This window comes from Manis javanica, chromosome 16 (genome assembly GCF_040802235.1).
Source record: "Manis javanica isolate MJ-LG chromosome 16, MJ_LKY, whole genome shotgun sequence".
Lineage (NCBI taxonomy): Eukaryota > Metazoa > Chordata > Mammalia > Pholidota > Manidae > Manis > Manis javanica.
The window spans coordinates 10,840,778-10,858,991 of NC_133171.1; the positions used below are offsets into that span (position 1 = coordinate 10,840,778).

Consider the following 18,214-nt stretch of genomic DNA (forward strand, 5'->3'; position numbering starts at 1 on the left):
CACAACACCTCTGCAAAGGAGAACCATTAGCCTCATTTTATGATAAGGATACTGTTAAGGGTTGCACTATGTTCCCCAAAAAGGCATATTTGAAATTCTACCTCAGAATGTGAGCTTATTTGGAACTATGGCCATTATGTCACAGTAAGATGAGGTCTTGGTGGAGTAGGGTGGGCCCCTAATCCAATATGGCTGGTGTCCTTGTAAGAAGAGCTTCTTCACAGGGAGAAGATGGCCTTGTGGTGACAAGAGGCAGAGGTTGGAGACAGTGCTCCAATCCAAGCCGAGGAATGCCAAGAATTGCTGGCAATCACCAGAAGCCAGGGAAGAGAGAGCATAGACTTGCCAACACCTTGATTTTGAACCCTGACTTCCAGAATGGTGAGGTAATGAGTTTCTATTGTTTTAACCTACGTCTGTGGTGATTTTTTATGGCAGCCCTAGGATGCAAAGCTCATTAGGTAGCAAATGTGCCCAAGTCCCCTCAGCCGAGATTCAAACTGAGGTCTTCCTGGTTCCAAAATGTCATGCTTCTTCCCTGCTCTGCGCTGCCCCCCTAAGCCCAAATGAGGGGTGGCAGTGGCCTGAGGCACATGCCCCCCGCTGCTGTTCTGGCAGGACACAGTGGAAGGGGGAGGAGGCCGGCGCCGCTCAAGGAGGGTGGGCTTCCTTTCCCAGCTTGGCGCCTGAGCAGGTGGGCCGGCTCAGCACACCGACCCGCACAGCCCCACGGAAAGATTGATCCTAGAAATGCAAGTCAAGTCGGAAAAGGCTTAATAATTGTAAGGGTAGAAGAACAGCTCAGGTGAAGAGCTTTGCAAACCTCATCTGGCTTATGTTATCCCCGTGTGTGAGGCAGACGGGACAGTGTTTCCCTGTCCCCAGGGGATCCCCGTCCCTTGCCACTGTCTCTCCTAAAAGGAACCTGAGACTCACAGAAGGTGTCTTTCTTAAAGACATACAGCAAAGCAGTGGGGTCTGAGTTTGAACCCTGTGAACTGACTCTGCACAGGTACAGCCCTAAGAGGCCATCACAGGAGCACAGACAGCTTCAAAGGTGCATGGTGTGGCCCCTCCTTTGAGGGCCCCAGACCATCTCCTCAGCAGCTCGGGGGGGGCTGCATTTGCTCTCCCAGACTCTTGGCCAGGAATCTTTATTAACAGGATGACCAAAATAACATGGATGATTTGGCAAATGGGAGGGTTGCCTGGGGGAACCTAGACTGTAGGGGAGACAGACAGGTGGAGACAGAGGGAAGCCAGGGAGGCAGGGGTGAGGTGGTGCCCTCACATGGCCAGTACACGTGTGTCCAGAAACAACTAGTCCATAAAGCCCCGCACTTCAAAGTACCTAGTGTTTGCTGCTTGGTACTGATCACCCCAGACTCCTCTCTTGTCCCCCCCCCTTCCTGTTCCTCTAAGGCTTAAAGTCCCAGCATGATACTGCCTGCACCAAAGGGTGGCGGGTAGGTAGGCAGTTACCACAGAGGGGCTGGGGGTGGGGGTGCCAGCCTCATGGGTGGCACTGCACCTACGTCATCAACGTGGCAGTTAAGTCGTTCCCAAATCAGAAAGGCACGAGAGCTTATGGGGAAGACAATCTCCTTCTCATGTTCTCTCTCCTTTCCCACAGTGAACCCAAAGAAGCCTGAAGAGAATCTTATCTCCGGGTTATCTTCCCAAACCCTGATTAGTGAACATAAGTGAATGTTTTCCCATTCACAAAAGGAAGCAGAAAAGAAAGGAAAGGAAGATTTTGGAGACTTCCTCTTGGGAGTTAATTGCCCTCCACCTGTTGTGATCTCTCTCTCCAGTCCTCATTTTCCACTTTTTCAGACATCACAGAGCAGAAAAGAAACTTATCTCACACAGACTCACCCAGGACAAGGCCCCCACCCACACACTGAAGCTGTAGGGGGCTGTGGTTAATCGTTTCACAGAGAGAGAAACTTCTCTCGGCAAAGGGGGGAGAGGAGAGCTAGAATACTCGGCTCGCCTGAGATTGATGAAATAGAATTAGAGAATCGGGGTCCATCAGTCCAAGGTAGAAAGAGAAATGTTGAAAAAACAAAAACAGCCACGTGGAAAAACCCCCCAACCTATGTCTTTCAACCCCCAGCCCTCTCTCCATGCTTCTGGAAACCTCCGTCTCTGGGGCATTTTACCTGGAATGGTGATGGAAAAAGAGAGGGCTATAAGAAGACTTGTTGCAATCAAGTAGGACGTTTGTATTTCTGACCTCAGACCTGTGGGGCAATAATGGAACTTTCTTTCTATAACTGGAATCAATTTCTCTTTGTATTCATTTCACCTGTTGGCAGAAACTTGTTTTCATCCAAATCAGGTGCTTACCCCCTCCCACCCTAGGACCGTGCTCAGGTGTGAAAGCCATCCTTGCTGTCTACAGCCCTGCCCTCTGACCCCTCTGAGGTGTACAGGAAATCCCTCCACTGCTGGCTGCTGGTGCCCTGCTGGGCACCCAGAAACCCCGTGAGCTGCCCTGGGCCATCTTCTCAGACATACCATTTCTATTTTTGCTTTCTTGGTAATTCCCTTTCACCCTGTGGCTGTTCCCCTGCCCCCCATTGCCACTGCACTGAGAGACACTTGAGGCTCCAAGAGAGAAGTTATTCACATCAGAAAAGGCAGTGAAAACTCACTCTTAAATCCTGTGATTTAAGGAGGTGACAAAGGAGAAGGTGAGTTCTGAAGTTGCCAGCAGCCTACTTGATTTTTCATCTTCTTTCATATTTCTACAGGTCTCCAAGGGATCAACAGAACAAAAGTGAAATGCCATTTTTTGCCCATAATATTGATAAATACACACACACACACACACACACACACACACACCCATCTCTGAGTCCTGGACATATTGCAGGACAGTGGACGTCCTCACTCGCTAACGGTAAGAATATAAATTGTATATAGTCCTTGTGGCAAGTACGTTGGCAACAGGCATCACAAATCTTGCACATTTTGAACACCCATCAAATCTACTTGTAAAGGTTTTAATTCTATGTTTAAAAAGACTGGTACACACAAAATGTATGTACATCGTAGTTATTAAAATACTGTTCAAATAGTGAATAATTGGAAAAGCTCTAAATACCCCAAATTAGGGGACTTCCCTACAATGGAGGAACCATGTAGCCATTAAATTTGTTGTAAAAGAATATTTAACCACATAAAAAGTCAGTGATGTATTACAAAATACATAATAAAAATAATATTTATAGCATTGCTTTTGTAAAAACTAATATTTATATCATGTAATACGAATAGAAAAAAAAAGGCTAAAAAAACCCCACTAAGCACTGAAATGTTAATACTGCCCTAGATTAAAGGCAATTTAAACATTTTCCTTTTTCTAAAATATTTATAATATATTTTCTATATCTATATTATTTATAACCAGAATTTAAAAAAAAATTCACTGGATGGCCCGTGAAACTTGCAATAATTGTGAATGTTTTGTTCTTTCCATCAAAATGTTCCCTCCAGCAGGAAGCCCAATAGAAGACAGCACAGCACCCAGCCCTGAGGGCTTTTCAGAAGCTTGATCAATGAGCTTCACAGAAATGGAAACCATTTGTGTTTCACACACCTGTTCTAAACTGAAGGCTAAAGATAACAGCTCCTGCTGAATCTGAAATGAATTCCCAAAGAACAAAAACGTCCCCCCAAAACAAACAAAACCCCATCATCTACTACACACCATTTTCAGTGAATAGTAAACTCACTTTCGCCTTGATTGTCCAATCCCTCCCCATCATTCTTTCTGTGAAATGAATCACTAGATTCATGAACACATAAACCAGACAGATTCTACTAATCATTGGCAGCACTAGAATCCAAGAATATAGAAATTGTACAAAGCTGAGATCAAACCTGTGAAGGTAGTGTTTAAACCGACAAGCGAGAGAATGGTAGAGCAAAAGGCACTGCACATACAGAAAGGTAGCATGTAAAATATGTACACTGTAAAGGATTTTGAAGAAAAAGTCATAGCTGGAAAAAAGTCAGGCTGAGGCAAAGCTAGTTCTTGGCTGTGAGGTATCAGCTGCTGGTTATTTCTTAGTAAAGTCTCTTAGCAAAGGAGGAGGGGACTCTGACTATGTATCATTATATTATTATTAACTACATTGAATTTTGGAAGAATGTACCTCACAGAAATGAAAAGCCACTTGATGTTGAAAAAGTGGAAACAATAATACATTTATTTAACCTGAGGAGATGCTTCAATTTGGGGTTTGAATTTTTATATTTTGATCTGTTGATCTTAAAATCTTAATCAAATCAAAATGTACATATGTCTATTCTTCTTTTAAATTAATTGTCCTTTAGTCAGATATAGAAGCTATATGTATAAACTCTGCAGTTATTACTGTGAGTTGTGGTGAAGATGACACCAGAATTCCAGCTGTGTTAATTCTTCTAGGACTGGTTTTCATCTCCTCCTTTTTGCAGACATAGCAAAAGATTTATTCCATAACTACCCAGAGAGGTCACCACCTTACGTGGTTTGCAGGTCTAGTGTCTGCAGACCTAGTTGTAGGTCCAGAGCCATCTGACAGCAGCGCATCTGCAGGTGAATCTTTGACTGCTCTGGACCTGGAGCTGATGGCAACTGGAATTTCCATGATACCGACAATACCATGTGTTGATCCCTCCTTTAGAGTCGACTCTTGACCAAGGTCACAGCCTGGCATTCCAGGGGCCAGGCGGAAGCAAAGCTAGTTCTTGTCTGTGACGTTATCAGCTGCAGGTTACTTCTTAGAACCCCATCTTACTTTCCATAGTTAAATAACTTATCCCAGAGTTCCCTCCATTTTCATTTCAACTGGAATATGTCTCTTCCACCTTCTGGCATTGGAAAACACTGCCATGTCTCACAGACTGAATCATAGTCTCTATTTTCAAGGGCAACCCATGTGCTAGGGAATTTCATTGCCTTTGTTAAGTTAGTGGAAGGAAAACTAATACGTGCTTTATTTTCTTTTAGGTATGCACAAATTTCACTGATACTCTGAGGGCAGCTTTCTGAATTGGATTGATTGAGAGGGTCCTCCTTGGAAGAGGATATGGATGGGGGTTTGGTAAACGGGGCAAATGTCAAATTCATTTAAATATTTTAACATTTATCTTTATCTTTCACACTTTTCTACTTAGAATCATATAATATTAAAGGTGGATTGATCCAAGCCCTTATTTTATAATAAGAAAACTGAGGCTCAGAGAGATGAAGTGGCCGATACTGCAAGGCTGAACAACCAGTGATTGTCGGAGCAAAGGTCAGAATCTCTCTTCTCATTTCTGGTTGGGGATGTCTCACCTCCACCACACTCCCTTCGGTCACATCTCAGAACAGTGTCACAGCTTCCTCCCTCTGGACACATGTGCACCCTACATGCCTAGGCTCTGGAGGGTCTTGACTGATCACCCCTGCCCAAGAGGAAGTGAGGTGACAGTGAGCAGACCTGTTCAGCACAGGGCTTTGGAGTACCAGGGAGTCTTGGTGGGGACAGCGAACCTAGGCACCTGCAGCCTCACTGTCATTGTCACAGCATCCTGCTCACTGCACATATTCACTGGTTTGGACAATAATGTGAACAATGGCTTATAACTATTCATCATTTTAAAAGCCATCGGTTGAATTGCCCCAGTCAATCCCACAGTTCCATTTTTTCCTATTTCTCTGTGGCTTTTGACCAGGAGTTAAAAAAAAGAATATTAGAGACAGAACAGCTATTCTGATGCTTGGAACAAGTTCCAAGAACTGTGTTTTCCAGAGGAGGGAACTGGGAGGGGTTGGTTGGCTTAAGCGAAGGTGAAGGAGCAGTCCTGGGGCCTGGCACTGGGTGCATAGCAAGAATAAAGGAGCACAGGCGGCCTCTGAGATGCAGCTAAAGACTATTGCCTTCGTGGGTCCTTTACATATAAAAAATTAATTATTTTATGGTTGTATTGATATAATAACAAAATCTAAGCTGGATTCATTATTATATACTCACTATTATTATATTTTGATTTTAAAAGAAACTAAAAGGAAGCATTTTCAAGGTCCCTAAAAGCAGTATAGGTTGGGCCTGGGTCCTGTGCCTCCCTTGTATGACAGAGCGGTTGTCATTCATCAGAATCACATGGACTGAGACAAACCCTGCCTCCGTTGCTTCCTTTTCATGGCATCTTAAGTTCCCCAAGCCCCTGTTTCCCTTCCTCTTAAATGTGTTAATCATCCACCTCTGCCCAGAGCTGCAGTAAGGATAGGGGAGATAATGTGCAGCAAAGAGGTGCCCCTGCCCATCTCCACTTCCCCCCTTCCCTGGCAGGGTGCTCCGTGGCATTCTGCCCTGCACCTCTCCCTCTGCAGGTGTGGACAGACCACTGGCTATTGCATAGCTATTCAAGCACCCAGTTTTCCAGAGGCCCGATCATTTTTCTCCCAGTGTATGAAACTCCCTCTGTTTTTGTTATAAGTAAACATCACTCAAACTTCCCTCGGATGATGTCCAGCCCCCTCCAAATGATTTCATGTTCTCCCAATTGTTGCACAAACGAAAGCTAACCTCCCGTCTAAGATAATTCACTTTGAGCATCTTTTTAAAAAATTTACTAACAGTGTTACTCCAACCATGGGAGACATAGTATTACATATGCTCTTGGTTCTATTAATGGTGAAAATAACCAAGAATGAGGCATCCTGTGGCATTCTGGGGCCTGCCTTGCTCACTAGTCATTTGGCATGAACAATTGTGAAAGACTTTGAAGTGGGAAAAGAAAGTGGGTGGTTCTATATATATATCTCAAATGATAGTCGTCCATATGAATGGAATGGAATTGATCATGGTTCTACAGAAGAACAGTCTTAAGACTATTTGTATATTCATGTTATAATTTCTTATTCCCTTCCTATATATGTATTGGTTCCTGGAATTTTCCATTGAACTAGTTGTAACATTTTACTGGTTCCCTCATTTAACTAATGAGTAAAATAAAATCTTTAACATACATTCATTTTATATATGTATGAGAGTCTTATTTTACCCGTTAGCACATTTCATCACCAGAACACCCTTAACTCCCTCACATAGCCTTGTTAGCTTCTTATGTGGATCAAAGCCTAAAACCAGGCTTTCAAATCACAGGCCCATAATGAACCTAGATTATCTGACAGAAGGAAAAGATATCAAGTAAACTTGGTGATATAAAATAAATAGCTTCATTATGAGAAGTCTGGAAACCCAATCTCTTGGATACTGGTTTGAGATAATTATATATGCATACTCTCTTTCACAATTTGTGTGTGTGGTGTTTTAGGTTGAACCACATGAAATTTCTATCTTATATGTTAAAATGGCCAAATATCAGCAAATCCAAATCATTCAATCTAATGTGTGTGTGCATGTATATGTGTATATATATATATGTATGTATATGCATATAGAGTATGCATGTGTGTGTATATATACACATATACACTCACTGCACAAATTTATACAGAGTAAAACCCTAAGTGATAATGGAATTTTCTGGGCTAAATTCAAACTCAGCCGACAACCATGTTTCTCTCTGTTTCTGGGTTTCTTCAAGCTCTCATTTCTGAAAGTTTTTATGAAACATCAAGAGGAGAGAAGTGCAGTATTGTAGGAAACTTGAGCCAGGAATTAGACTTTTGGTTTGACTCTTGCTGTAAAATGTTAGTTAACATCACCTTAGAAAATTTTTCTTTGATGCTGAAGGACCCTGCAGTGTCTCTGGTACCATCTGACCTGTTTCTCCTGAGGATCCTGAGGGACTGGGAATTTAGTTTAAATAGGAGCTTGAACTTCTTTGTTTTACTTTTAGTTGGTTAGCTTCAGGGTTTGAAGGAAAAACAATCTCGATACAAACTTCTGTTTTTCTGATTGGCCTCTACCAAAGGTGAAGGAAGCAAACCTCACATCTGGCTGAGGTTCCACTTAGCAGGGCTCTGATGATTTCTGAGTCTCGCCTACATCTTATAGAACATGTCCCCACACACAAACCAGCGCTCTCTCATGCCTCTCATGTTGACTGTACCAGCCATGACAGTGATGGCTCTGTGGAAGAAAGGACGGCCCCTGTTCCTAGTCTCACCCATGCTCTTGGTTCCAGCTGCAGCAGAGACTTCTTGAGTCACCTTCAGATTCTCACCTTTTCTGCAATGTGTGTGACCTTCAAGCATAGGCCTTAGAATACCTCAGCCCATTAAGCTCTGTCTGACATAAGGGAGAAAGCATAATTACATCTTAGCATGGGACGTCGTTGGTGAAGTTTATTACTGTATACAGAGGAACTTGAATTTTCCAAACATTTGGAAAAAAGTGAAAAATGCTCCTCAGGGAGTGACTGTGGTGGAGACAAGGAGAGTCATAGGACATGTACAGATAAAGGCCAGGATAAGAGAGACACAAGAGAAACACGCATGCTTTTTTTATGTAACAGCTTTATTGAGATATCATTTATAGATTAAAAAATTCAACCTTTAAAAATATTAAATTCGGTGGCTTTTAATAAATTCAAAAAGTTTTGTAACTATCACTGTTATCTAATTTGGAACATTTTTATCATCCCTCAAAAAAACTCTCTTTTACTTATTATCATCTCTCACTGTTTCCCCTCCCCTCAGTCCCTGGCAACAACTAATATACCTTCTGTGTCTATGGATTTTCCTATTCTACACATTTTACAGACGTGATTCACACACATGTGGCCTTTCTTTTGTTTGACTTCTTTCACTTAACATGTTTTCAAAGTTCATCTGTGTGGTAGCATGTATCAGCACGTCATTCATTTGTATGGCTGAATAACATTCCATTTTATGGATAGACCACATTTTGTTTATCCGTTCATCAGTTGATGGGCATTTGAGTTGTTCCCACTCATTGGTTATTATAAAAAATGCTGCTACTATGAACACTCAAATACAAGTTTTTGTGTAGACGTATGTATATCTTTTCAATTCTCTTGAGTATTTACCTAGGAGTAAAATTTCTAAGTCATTGTAAGAACTCTATGTTTATATTGTGGAGGACTGCCACCTGACCTCTAACGTGGCCGCATCATTTTGTATTCCCATCAGTAAAGTAAGAGGGTTCCAATTTCTCATATAATTGCCAACATTTATTATTTTTCTCCTTGATGGGTGTGAAATATTATCTCATTGAGATTTTGATTTGATTTCCCTAATGGCTAATGATTTCAAACATAACTTACTGCCTGTTACGTATCTTATTCAGAGAAAAGTGTATCCAGATCCTTTGTCGTTTTTTTTAAAGTTTGGGTTATTTTTTCTTTATAATTGAGTTGCAAAAGTTCTATATTTATTCTGGATGTAAGTCCCTTATAAGACATATGATTTACAAATATTTCTCCCATTATATGGGTTTTCTCTTCACTTTCTCAATGGTGTCTTTTGCAGAACAAAAGTTTTAAAGTCTGGTCAAGTCCAATTTATCTATTTTTTCTTTTGTCACTTGTGTTTTGGTGTTGTATCTAGGAAGCTTTTGCCTAATTCAAAGATGTGAAGATTTACTCCTATGGTTTCTTCTGAGTGTTAGAGCTCTGGTAGTTACATGAAGGTTTATGACCCATATTGAGTTAATGGGTATATAGTGGAGTTCATCTTTGTGTATATAGGGAAGGAGTTCAACTTCATTCTTTTGTATGTGGATAACCAGCACCATTTGTTGAAAAGATAATTTTTTTCACCATTAAATTGTCTTGGCACTCTTGTCAAAACCTATTGACCACAAATGAGAAGGTTTATTTCTGGACTTTCAGTTCTTTTCCATTGATCTGTATGTCTATCCTTGTGCCAGTACCACACCATCTTGCTTTCTGTAGTTTTGTAGTAAGCTTTGAAATCAGGATACGTGAGTCTTCCAACTTTGTTCTGATTTTACAAGATTTTCTGGCTCTTCTGGGTCCCTTACATATCCATATGAGTTTTCTGCCAAAAAAAAAAAAAAGGCCAGTGAGAATTCTAATTGCATTGACTTTGTAGATCAATTTTGGGAGTATTCTATCTTAATAGTAAATATTAAGTATACCAATCTATGAACAGGGGATCTCTTTGCATTAATTTAGGTCTTTATTTTTTTCAATGATGTTTTGCAGTTTTCACTGTACAAGTCTTACGTTTCTTATATTTTAAATTAATCCCTAAGTATTTAATTCTTTTTGATACTATTATAAATGGAATTGTTTTCTCAGTTTTTGTTTTCAGATTGTTTACTGCTTGTGTATAGATCCAGTTAACTTTTGTATTCTGAAATCTTGATGAACTCATTTATTAGATCTAATAGTAACTTTTGTGGCTTGCTTAGGATTTCTACATATAATATCATGTCATCTGCAAACAGAGAGAGTTTTACTTCTTTCTTTCCAATCAGGATGCCTTACTTCTCTTTCTTGTCTTATTGTCCAGGCTTGATCCTCCAGTGCAATGTTGAATAGAAGTGGTATGAATGGACATCCTTTTCTTGTTCTTGATTTTAGAGGGAAAACATTCAGTCTTTTACCATATAGTATAATGTTAGTTCTGAATTGTTTGTAGATAGTCTTCATCAAGTCAAAGAAGTTCCCTTCTATTCATAGTTTCTTGGCTGTTTTTATTATGAAAGGGTGTTGCATTTTTTACAGTCTTTTTTCTCCATCTATTGAGATGACCATGTATTTTGTTATTTATTCTATTATTATGATGTATCACATTGATTGCTTTTTTGATGTTAAATCAACCTTTTACTCCTTGGATAAGTTCCACTTGTATAATCCTTTTCATATGTTGCTAGAGTCAGTTTGTTAGCATTTTATTGAGGATTTTTGTGTCTATATTCATAAGGGATTATTGGTCTGTATTTCTCTTGCATTGTGTTTGTCAGGTTTTGCTATCAGTGGCTTTATAGAAGTTGGGAAGTGTTTCCTCCTTTTCTTTTTTTTTGGAGTTTGTGAGGGATTGGTGATAGCTGTGGGATTAAACATTGGTAGGATTCATTAGTGAGGCCAACAGTCAGTACTTTTCTTTGTAGGGAGTATTTTTATTGCTAATATAATATAGTTTTTTTCATTACTAATACAGTCTCTTCATTTGCTATATGTCTATTCAGGTTCTCTATTCTTTTGTCAATATTGATAGTTTGTTTCTGGTGCACAGATGTTAAAAGAGAAAGGTTACTTTGGAATTTCTTTCCCCGGCTCTTGTCACCCATTCTCCTTATTGTTTAGGCTCATCTCCCGACAGTGACTGTAGGAAAAATGAGAAAGACAGTATTACAGTATTTGCTTACAAATTGCAGACTTGTTTACATTTTGCAGATTTTGTTATCTCATTGTTTCTTTTCATACATCTGGTCTCCTTCTACTTACTGCTTCTCCTCATGAAAACAACTCAACTAAGAGAGATGTGAGAGAGTGGGGAGCAGGGAGACTGCCCCGTTGAGATCTGAGTCCATTTTTCTGGGCCACATGAATAAAAAGTAGACATAACAAATTTCAGTACTGGGCCTGGCCCATGAGCCCTTACAGTGAGTGACTGTTAGCAAAGGTGTGATGATTCATAACTTCAGCAGAATTGAGGACATGAAATTCTACATTTCCTTCCTCAGAATTGTTCAGAGAAAGAGAAATGCTATTGCTTCCACGAAAGTTAATCTCAAGTTTCTCTCCTTTCTTTCTGAATCACATCTCACATTTATTTATGGAGGACCACTTTCATGAAGAACTAAGTACAAAGATTATGATTTTCATATTAATTCCAGAAGAGATTGAGCAAAGAGCGCCATTCATCCTTGTGACAGAAGTCTCGATTCTCAATTCTGTTGATATTAGATGAGCAATTTTTTCCTCTTATATACTTTAAAAAACAAAAGCTAACTACCATCACCACCAATAAAAATACCCCTTTAACTTGGCATCAAACTGCACTGAGAAAAACCTATGTTAGCAAAGATACCATTTTCCTGGTATTGCCCCATCTTGGGATTTGAATTTTCCAGTGCCCATGGGGCACTACCTTTTGAGGGATTTAACAGCTTTTTCTGTAGGCCATTCCGTCCAACTCTACTTCAACCACCCCAGAACTGGGGTATTTTATTTACCAAGAAGTTTCTCTTTCTTATCTTTATTCCATCTAAATAACTGGTTGCACAAAAATTATCTAACAGTTGCCCCTGAAAGGTTTCAGTGCATCTGGCTTCATTCTGAATGCTCCTTGCCACACCACAGGACTGTTGATCATTAAAGGAAGTCCAGCAGTCTCTCCATGATCTGGATTCTGGCTTGTGATTTTACAGTTAATTATATACAAGCCTGGGGTAGTCATTTAAACTCACCTCTGTAATTTGTTTACATTCTCTTAATAGTTGTTTTTCTTTATCTTTATAAAAATAATACTTGCTTACTGATGTCTAAGTCTCTGAATGAGTCTTTCAGTTTCATCACCAGTCTTGCTTTGTGGGCATTCCAATGCATATATTAAATTTTTGCTTTATTTATTTGAAAACTTGTTACTTTGAAATAATTTCAGGCTTGCAGAAATAACACAAAGGATTCCTATATTTCCTTCATCAGGAGCCCCCAAATTGTAATGCATTGCATTTGTTTAATTTCTGTCAATGTTTTTAGCAAAGCAATGATCTCTAGGGTGGATTATGGAGCATAGATGCTCATTTCATCAAGTGGTGGGCAATCAACTACCACTAGAGCATAAAGCACTAACAGAAAGAGTTGTTGCTATTCAAAACCCATGTTCAAACTTCTCCATCAGTTGGCACTTGTTTTCCTTATTAGTTTTGTTTGCTTCTTGAACCCTATTTCAGAAAGTCTTAGAGACATACATTTCTGTCTATTTAAAAAAACACTGAAGGACCTGAAAAAACCTGTCCTCAATTATTTCCAGTTGAAACTAAAGCAAGTTTTAACATGTCAGTCTGATTATTGTAAAGCCCACATTTATTGTACAGTGTCTTCTAGACAAGCAGGCCGGGCATTATTGTGTCTGATAACGTATTCTATAAAGTAAGGCTAACACTTAACCATCATGCATTGCTTAACTTTATATATTAAACTAATTAAACAGACTTTCATATTATATCTGACAACAGGCAAATTAATAACAAAACTCAAAAAAATTTGGAATATCATGAAATGTTTATTTTCCAGTTTGAGACATTACTTTGATGCCATGACTTGCTCTTGCCCTTTCTTTCTCTTCCATGGACCTTAGGGCACACAATTGGATTACTGATAACCCTTAGTCCATGACACACTTTCACATTTCGTCCATAGGTGGCTCTTTTATCAATCTACTCATTTATTTCTAATAATGTAAAGAACACTCATGACCTCATCAGCCATCACTGCCAATACCGAAGCCAATATTTTGGCAGTAATTGAATTTTATGTTCCTGAAAGCCATTTTATATCTCTGTCTCTCCCTACCCAACACTTAGGATGGTGACCACTGCCCTAAATCCTGTGTTCATCAACCCTTACCTTCTTCTGTACTGTAGATTTTTTAGTCTGTGTGTGCTGATTAGTAGGGTCATTTATTTTCTTTTTATGTCCTTTCTAGGTCCCACTCAGACATGCCTTTCACATCATTGGATTTAAGAGCACATTTTGCTCATCGGCACTGGGGTAATTAATTCTTCATTTATTCTTCTTACTGGCAAGGGCAGAGAAAAACCCCATCTCACTGGACAATGAAACCAAGAAGTCCCTCTGTGGATTGTCTTGGTTACCTCATGTTGGGTGTTTGGTGACGTCAGCTTTGGGCAGCTCCTCCCCCATGTGCTGAATGGTGTCTGTGGCTAGCCATGCCCAGTGATGACCGGCACCAGGAATTTCCTTTTCAGGAGCTTTTCCATATGTTGGCTGAATTATGAGCTCACCGTGAGGAAGTTTTAAAGAGGGGAGGCTTCCTTGGGGGCATTTGGCTGTGTTACCCACTGAGGTCACTGGGAGTTGGTTCAGCAGGAAGAGGGTGTCATGGGCAGTGGAAAGAAGACTGGCTTCAGAGCTCTGAGATGTGAATTACAGTTTCAGTTCTGCTGCTAACTCTCTGTGTGACCTTGGACAAATGGTGTTTACCTCTCTGGGCCTTAGCTTCCTCTTCTGTATTAGAAACACTTAACCCAAATTATTTCTAAGGGCCCTTTCTAATGAGGAACCTGGGAAAGAGTGGTTAAATAACCTGCTCCGGATCCCGCTGCCCTTCCTTCACTTGGTCAAGTGTGGAGTGAACATACATTCTCCTGGCTCCTGCGGGATGCCTGGGGGACGAGGATGAATAAAACACTTGCAAGACCTGGCTCAGGCACTCAGGGTCCTGCTACACTGTGAAGTACTCAGTAATGTATTCTCTAGTCTGTCTTACTAAGTGCAGCTGTGCTTAAGGGCAAGGATACCATCTTAGGACTCCTGACTGTAAGCAGCAGAAGCACACTGGGGGCTAACTCACTGCTCATTGTGGTGACACAGGCAGGTGGAGTGCTTCCTGAAAGAAATGAGCAGGGACACAAATGGGACTCAGTGAGAGACAAGGGATATTCAGTTGGGTGTGGAGGGGAGCATCTCTCTCCATCTTTACTGCCACTTCCCCTTGTAAGCCTGCTTCACTCTTCATCTTTGGAGTAGCTGCTACTTGGCAGAAAAGAGCTTTGGCAACCACACTATTTTATATGGAGGGAGACAAACTCTTTCTCTCTCAATCTCAATTCCGAATTCCTAGGAAGGTATTGTAATTGGACAATTTTGTGTCAGCCAGTCTCCCCCTACCCTCCATCCAATCTTCTGTGGCTAAGTGGAGTGGATTTGGGGAGGGTATGTCATACAAATACAGACTCTCACCCTTCCACTCCGGGAATGGGATTGGGGACACATGCCTAGGAAAGACATCCTGGCCTCCAGCCTGGCTGGAGGCCCATGACCAGTGCTGGCTGCTTATCTCTCAGTGCTGGGCAATAATCCAGACTGGGTAGGTACTCAGCGCATGCATTTTGAACAAATGCACAATGAATCTGATCAACTGAGAGTGGAATTATAGGAAAAGGCTCACCAAGCAAACCCCACTTTGAGCTTTAAAAAGAAACCAAAAGAATATTAGTCCAAGAGAACGAGCTGCACAATTTTGAAATAGAAGGTCAGAGAAGGCAGTGAAACATGCCACTAGGTACTGTGCATTTACACCATGGAATAGACAGTAAAGCTGAACATGGCTCCTAGAACAAATGTGGTTTCTTATAAGGCATCAGAGAATAAAGAAGTGATAATAGAATGACTTCTTTTTTGAGATTTCAATGACTGAGAGGTCTTTCTTAGAGCTTCTCTCATTTCTTTAACTATACAAGACCCTGACCAAGAGCAGCCAAGGTGGGCAGGGAGAGCCCTTTGCAGTTTGCTTTCTACTAGGCATGACTTTAAAGTTCAAAGAAGTTTCTAATGGCTAATTGTGGACATTAGCACTGAAACAAGCCCAACCTAGCCTCTCATCCATTGCCCTAACTTTACAAGGAGACTCAACTATCCACTGTCAGCTAAAGGCAAAGGGATCCCTAGCTCAGGGTTCTGGAGAATCAGTCTTTGGTTGCCATTATATCATCCATGCTCAACAACTAAAGACTGTCCTGTCCCTCAGAGCTGAAGAGGAGAACTAAGAGCAAAGGCATAAATTAGGCCACAGACAGTTTAATTATTACTGAGGTAGAGAACAGAAGCCTGGCTGTGATGGGAATATGTTCACAGATGAGCTTTGTGTTTGTCTACCAAGTTATTTGCTCCATATTACCTAAATTAGTGCCCCTGTGCTGGTAGTTTGACCTGATTTGTGCTTGAGTACTAGCATTCTCCAAGCCGTGGCTAACAAGTGCCATGTCAAAGCCAGGATGCGCAGGTCTGGGTCCTGTTGGTCTTGGTGCGGGTGCCTGAAGGAGGGTCTTTTCAGCTGGTATTGATACTCTTAGCCAGCTGGGCAGTGTACAAACACACAGGGGTGGGAAAGCTGTAGTATTTTATGTTAACGTATATTTATTTTATATATATTTGCATTAAAATATATGCTATATATTCATTTACTAATAAATGTTAATACATATGACATATACAAATGTTAATACAAATGTTAATACATATGAAATATATAATATGACATTTAAAAATATATTAGAATTATATATATATATATATATTATTGTGCCAAGGGTATCCTTCCCCTAGATTTCAACTATTTCATGTCTCACAGGGCCTTTTTAAGGAAAGGTATATTGGGCACTTTTATCAAAAAACATTTTTAATGAATAATTTAAAATTTTAACTTAGATTAAAATCAGTATAAGAAATTCTTCAGCATAAGAATCCCACTTACATTACTGAAGGACAACATACCCATTTATAAAGTCAATATGCTTTTCTCTAAAACATTAAATGTGTTCTAGGAAAAAAATAGTTCCTGGAGAAGTGGTTTCCTTTTGAAAATTCATTTCTTCGTGCTCTGACTGTTCTTGGTTGACTAATCATGAGAAATCTCCCACTGATGAGGCAATTCTCAGATGCTGTCACCATGGGGCAAAGAAAACATCGAATTTCTCTTTAAGAGGAAGCAGCACCTGGAAGAGACAATCATTTCCCTGGAAGAATAACATCTCTTGATAAATGGAATTTTTAAGCTTAAAAATTAATTTTTCAATACTTAAAATTTGAAATTATTGCTAGAATTGATAAAGGGGGCACAATTTAAGGATTATACTTGTAAGTGCCAATATGGAAAGAAAATTTTGTGATGGAACTGAGTGTTAATGGTGTAATTTGATTTTTTTTACTTAAAAAAATTTGTCTGTGGGCTTGGATATTTGATATTTAGGATACTCCTCAGACAGCAGAAGGTGTGGGTTGTCTTGTCTTTGAGAAGTGGTCTAGAATATGTATCTCAGTCTAGTGGAGGTGATATGAGGGTCTACATGTAAAAGGTGCACCATCCTGTGCATTACCATGTGTAAATAATACTTCATTGAAAAGGGGAGCAAGAGTGAGCTAGCCCGCCAGCTAGTGAGCAGTGCAGAGAGCTTTTCCCCACAGCTCCCGCAGGCTTCACGGTGTCCAGCTCTCGCTCCTGGTTTTCACCCAGCCAGGTCCTTGGCTCACAGCTCTGACAAGCTACCCGGAGGTAAGAGGTAATGGTCTGCGCTGCTCCTCACGTACAAGGGGACTGTGTATTTTTTTTTTTTTTGGGGTGCCTTCCACATTCAGTGACATTCCATGTGTAATGCTCTTGGTGGCTCTCACAGCTCCTTCTCCTCCCAATAGAGCTTGGAAGGAGCAACTGCTGCCATGTCATACCTGCCTGCTTCCTCAGAACAAGGTACCAACGCAAGCCCAGTCCCTCTTCTCCTCCATGCTGTGAGTCCTGCTGAGACACGCCTCCCATGAGGGGGGCTTCTGACATTGTCCGTGAATGGGTGGGGAAGCCCACACATGCCTACAAATACAAGCCATCCCTTTATTAATATTTATCACTTCTTCTGTCGTATTTTAGTTGGTTCAAACCTCAGGTGGGAATGAAAGCTGCCAATGAACAGGATCCTGCAAAGACCCCAACACTGCCTCCAGACAAGAATACATAAAAGTTCCTGGCTTCTCTGGAATGAAACCTGGCATGCCTAACTCAAGCCTCATTAAAACCTTGCAGAGTTATTATGCAAAAGTACTCACTGATCTTTATTTGTCAACTTTTAAATGTCTTTAATTTTTGAGAAAAATCAAATCCATTATAGTTTTTGGAGTTTATGACTTTATCACAGCCCTCTCCTGGAATGGCTTTATGAATTAGTTGACAAATAGATACAGAAATGAGATATGGATCAACATGTTAACTTTACTACTGAAGTTGGATTAAAAATCTTGGCTTGGGGAGATTCTCAAGACGGCGGCATGAGTAGAATGGTGGAAATCTCCTCCCAAAACCATATATATTTTGAAAAAATAGCAAATACCACTATTCCTAAAAGAGAGACCAGAAGATACAGTACAACAGCCAGGCTATATCTACATCTGCGACAACTCAGCATCTCACAAAAAGGGTAAGATACAAAGCCGTGACCTGGCAGGACCCAAGCACATCCCCCACCTGAGCTCAGTGGTGGGAGGAAAAGAATCAGAGTGGGGAGGGAGTGGAAGCACAGGACTGCTAATAACCAGC

At 40.6% G+C, this 18,214-nt stretch overlaps 1 long non-coding RNA gene across 1 annotated transcript; it reads left to right on the plus strand.

Annotated features, from left to right (window-relative positions):
• The first annotated feature begins 3,512 nt into the window (after positions 1 to 3,512).
• Positions 3,513 to 17,641, plus strand: LOC118971052 (uncharacterized). The gene is made up of 4 exons (XR_005059310.2): positions 3,513 to 5,294; positions 13,595 to 13,659; positions 17,323 to 17,377; positions 17,552 to 17,641. It is a non-coding gene; the product is annotated as an uncharacterized lncRNA (long non-coding RNA).
• Positions 17,642 to 18,214: the final 573 nt, after the last annotated feature.